Below are 5,420 nucleotides of genomic sequence, written 5' to 3' on the forward strand. Positions count from 1 at the left end.
TATAAGCAAAGCCGAAGTCGCTTGCGGCCGAGGCAATATGTACATAATACTAATCATAGAGTTTTGGCAACAAGCGACCTCAGCGTAATCAGGAAAGAACGTATATTCCTGATTCGACTATAATGTCTTCGTTAAGGTACGTTTTCCTCCATGGTCGCCGGTCGCCGACGACTGCGACTGAGTAGCGACGACTGATTCGCTGACGAATTTTTTATTAAGTACGTTTTCCTCCATGGTCGTCAGTCGTCGACGTTTAGTTCGCAAGTATACAGTGTATATTGTGTATTTTCTTAGACTCGAGACAAAACGTATAAAGATGAACAAAGTACGACAAAGAAATTTGATTTTAATGTTATTAAATTATCAAGAAGAAGAGGAAAATTTACTTTTTTCTTTAGTTTCGGAAAGTGAAGAAAAAAGGAAAAAAATATCATCCATGTTTCAGCGGAGAAAATTGGAAGGATTTCAATCAATATTGGTAAACCAGTATTTAAAAGATAATGAAACCAGATTTAAAGAGTTTTTTCGAATCACACGATATCAATTTAATTATATATTGGAACTCATCCAAGATGATCTTGTAACAAAACCCTACAACCGTGTGAAGGACCCAATAACACCAGGAGAAAAATTGGCAATAACGTTAAGGTAAGCAAATTTCCTTTATTTTTACTATATTTACTATATTGTAAGTAAAAATGCAACATTATTAAAGCTATTGTTTTATTCAGTAAGTCAATTAAAAAAATGTGCTGCATTAGAGCAATCTTGCTGGTCATTGGATTCGCCCACATGATAATTTCTTTGTTCCCAGCTTGAAGGAGAGGGTGAGCTAGTACAGCTGGTTTCGTATGAATACAGCCGAGAAGGTTGTGCTGCTTGTGGGAGCAATGCTTCCACTTCAACTTCTGATATAACAGTAAAAATTTTTCTTTTGGTCTGTGCCTTTAATAGGGGTGGAAATTTTTTTACAGTCATCGCAAGACTTTGGAAAAACATGTCTGTTTCGTCTTCAGTTGACACAGTTTGTGCCGAATTTAGTTGACTTATTATAACTTCTCTTTCCAACCGATTTTTCTTTACTGCAGCCAAAATTTCATTTGCAAAATTTGGCTTTCTTTTCGACGCGCTGCATGTTGGCACTTCAAGCGGTATTTCCTCCTGTATACTTTCGTCAGATTCTTCTGCGTTAATTTCAGTGTTCGCTTCCCTAGCAACCGATTGTATATTATCAACTTGCATATTTGTCAGCACGCTGCAATAGTAAAGATACATAAATGTATTTATTTTTTTTTAACCGGTTATGTCATGCTTACCTTCTTTTATGTTCAACAACATCTAAAAACCCTAACTGCTCCAAAATTGGATTTCTTTTCCGGTTTTTTGAGGCACTTCCTGTTGGCATTTGGGTGTTCTTTTTTTGTTTGTAATAATTGTCCCGAATGTTCTTCCACCTTTTTTTGCAAGACGCAACTTAAAAGAAATGTTAATACTTAAAATTTTATACGTCATATTATTTAAGAATTCTGTTTTTTTGCAGGTTTCTTGCAACAGGGGAGTCTTACAGATCTATATCATTTGCGTTTCGAATCTCCTACAGCTACATCAGCGTGTTTGTACCAATTGTCCTACAAAGTTTGTGTAAAAAACTAATGCCAATTCTACTACCACATCCTTCAGAACTTGATTTAAAAGGAAAGCCTGAAGAATTTTGGAATCGTTGGAATTTTCCTAACGTTATCACAGCCATCGACGGAAAACACATACGAATTATGTGTCCAGATAAGAGGCCGGCTCACTATTTTTTAACTATAAAAATTATTTTTCAATAGTGCTGTTAGCTCTTGTTGATGCTAATTACAAATTTCTGTATGTGGACATTGGATCCTATGGGAAAGAGGGCGATGCAGGAATTTTGTCAAAATCTGAAATTGGACAACAAATTTACGGTGAAAAATTCAATTTCCTTCCACCTGCATTACTTCCCCGTTCAAAAAATGTGATTTTACCGCATGTTATTGTTGGAGATGATGCGTTTAAACTTGACAAATATGTCATGAAACCTTACCCAAAAAATCAAGTTTTAGAGGACAAAAAGAAAGCAGTTTTTAATTGCAGACTGTCTCGAGCTAGAAGAGTAACAGAAAACGCTTTTGGTATACTTTGCCATGTATTTCGAATTTTTTTTTCTCCTATTAATGTAAAATCTAGCACTGATGATCTAATTATTCTTGCTTGCTGTTGTATACATAATATGTTGCGTAACGAATGTACACTTAACAATCCTAGACAAATGAATTTAGAGGAAAACCTTTTTCCACTTCCTACTGAAAATATGATTCCTCTCAAAGGAACAGGAGGATTTGCTTGCGCCGAAGGTTTTCAAGTACGTAGCAGATTTGCAGATTATTTTGCAAGCGAAGGTGCCGTAATCTGGCAAGAAAGCAAAGTTTAACAATAGCCTATTATCTTGTACTATTCGTTAATTAACTAACTGTTTTATAGAGTCTACCTAAATTCGCAAGCGACCAATTCGCTTGTATGCTCCCAAAGCAGACAGGCTACTAGTCGCCAGGCGAAGAGCGCCTAAGTCGTCGTGAGGAAAACATACAGATTTAAAATACGTTGCATGTGTACTTGCGAAATAGTAGCCGCTACTTAGTCGCAGTCGTCTACGACTGGCGACCATGGAGGAAAACGTACCTTTAAACCAGACTTAAGGTTCGTACAGACACCTTTAGTAATTTAGTCGAGTAGCGAGCAATTTAGTAACTCGCTACGAGCGGACATTACAATTTAGTCGAGTAGTTTAGTAAAACGATTTAGTTGAGTAGATCCATTCGATTCTATTTTTTCGGTCGAGTAGCGTACCCCCACTATTTACAACTGCCAATGTCAAACATGAATGTTTATGGCAAATTAAAAGTGTTACTTATAAAGACAGGTTATCAAAACAACAAGTTTATGAAGATTGAAGCTTATGAAAATATTAGATCGACATATTCACAGGAACAAAAAAATATATTAAGGATTCTATGAAATCTGGATCTAGTGCCGATACTGTTTATGTTCCATCCATAAAATGCTTTCAAATACTGAATAATGTGTTAAGAGGTAGTAATTGATGCCCTTAATGAAATTCTTCTCATCTACTACGCCTTGAAGCATCGAGTTGTGATGATCATCGTCTCAAATTTCCAAGCTCTTAATCCAGCAAAAGGATGCACAGACCGCGGCCCGCTGGTCGAATACTGGTGGCCCGCCGACAGCAAAAATAATATTCTCGTACATTCGAAAAATAATAAATATTAAAGTACTTTGTTTCTTTTGATATTGTGAGCGACGTCCATAAAACTTATGAAACTCATTCAAATACCGCGCCAAGAATGGGTAATTTATGTAGGTACTGTAATTGTTTTCAGGTGCTGTGTTAATCCTAGCCAGGATTAGAACACAACATGGACAAGCCAGGACCTAGTAAAAAACGTAAGGTTAAAGATGAAAATCGGCAGTTTCAAGAAATTTGGACTGAGAAATACTTTTTCGTATGATCGCATAACAAAGTCGTTTGTTTAATTTGCAAGAATTCTGTTGCGATTGCAAAGGAATATAATGTAAAAAGGCACTATGAAACGCAGCATCCTACTTTTATCAAGTTTACAGGCGACTTAAGAAAGCAAAAAATGTTGTCTTTAAAACGGGAGCTTATTGGTCAGCAAGCTATGTTTATAAAACCCATTTAAGATTCAGAAACAGCTACAGAAGTTAGTTATGAAATTTCTCGAATGATAGCAAAGCGAAGTCGCCCCTTCAATGATGGGGATTTTGTAAAAGAATGTATAGAAATTGCCGCTAAGAAAATGTGTCCAGAAGCAGCAAAAAAGTTTGAGAAAATTCAACTGAATCGTATCCAAAGACGAATTATGTCTTTGTCAGGTAATATTGCGGAACAATTAACTGAAAAAACTAAGATCATTGAATTTTCTTCATTAGCACTCGACGAATCCACTGATATTAGTTCCACAGCTCAACTTCTCATATTCATACGAGGTGTTACTCAAGATTTTGAAGTCTTAGAAGAGTTATTACGAATGTGTTCATTGAAAGGTCAAACCAAAGGAGTTGATATACTCAATGATCAACTCAAGAGTTGCGACTGACGGTGCTCCTTCGATGATTGGTGTCAATTCCGGTCTAGTTACTTTGCTGAAAAAGCATCTGCAAAAAAAAAACATAAACGCTGAAGATCTCATACAGTTTCACTGCATTATACACCAAGAAGCCCTCTGTTCTAAAAAAATTGAATTTTAAAATGTCATGAAAGTGGTAGTTTCGACTGTAAATTTCATAAAATCACGAGGACTCAATGACAGGTAATTCAAACAATTCCTTGATGACATCGAAAGCGAATATGGAGATTTACTGTATTATACAGAAGTAAGGTGGCTAAGTCGTACAAAGAGTTGCGCATAAACGCTCTGAAATGTGCCAGCTTATTTGGTTCTACCTATATATGTGAACAAACTTTTTCAATACAAATAATAATAAAACAAAAATCGAAACCGCCTTGCAAATGTTTGGAAGCAGTTTTATGTGTTGCTACAAGTAAATTTGAGCCAAATATAAAAATGATTGTAAGCACTATGCAGTGCCACGCTTCAAATTAATAAATTCTTTTTCAATTTTAATACATTATTATCAATTCTTTATTGTCTTTAATTACCTATACTTCTGGCGGCCCGCCATCAGTTCATGATTTGCCCGAGTGGCCCCTAGTCTTAATAAGTCTGTGCATCGCTGCCTTAGAGCTTTGACGTGTGCAGGACCGCGAGATAGCTGCAGAAGCATATTTAAAGCGATGCAAATATTAACTGTCCCTAGCGTCTACCTGAAATAGTAAAATGAGATATACATCTCATAGTGATATCCACCAACATGACATTAGGCAGAAGAACAGAATCGCCATTCCACAGCACCGCATCAATTTTATGCACATAATTATATGTGCATAAAATTATATAGTAAATTGCCACCAGCCTATTCTGAGTTGCCGTTGTCCATCTTCAGAGGAAAAGTGAAGCGATTGTTACTACAATACTTCTAATTGGGGGCTAACTTCGCATAGGTGCTACAAGATTGGAAGACCTAATTGGACTGTAACATCTTAGTTAAACCAAAGCAGGGAATCAATGACTTCGCCTCACTTACACCTGAGACACTGCGATGTATTTACCGCACTTAGGGTTAGCAACATAGCTTGCGACAAAATCAAAAACCAATGGAAAGATGCGAATGAGAGGGTTGGAGAAGCCGTGATAAAACAGAGATTTTGTTTTAAACAGTTGTAACTCGATGTAAATCACAAACTTTCATTTCATTTTTACGAATCCATCTTTTTAAAAGAAATTCTTTAATTAATA

The 5,420-nt window shown here is 36.2% G+C and overlaps 1 long non-coding RNA gene across 1 annotated transcript; it reads left to right on the plus strand.

Moving 5' to 3' along the window:
* The first annotated feature begins 207 nt into the window (after positions 1-207).
* On the plus strand, positions 208-1,794 carry LOC111415164 (uncharacterized). Its single transcript, XR_002706355.2, has 3 exons — positions 208-325; positions 399-648; positions 1,541-1,794. It is a non-coding gene; the product is annotated as an uncharacterized lncRNA (long non-coding RNA).
* Positions 1,795-5,420: the final 3,626 nt, after the last annotated feature.

The sequence above is a fragment of the Onthophagus taurus genome, chromosome 2, assembly GCF_036711975.1.
Source record: "Onthophagus taurus isolate NC chromosome 2, IU_Otau_3.0, whole genome shotgun sequence".
Lineage (NCBI taxonomy): Eukaryota > Metazoa > Arthropoda > Insecta > Coleoptera > Scarabaeidae > Onthophagus > Onthophagus taurus.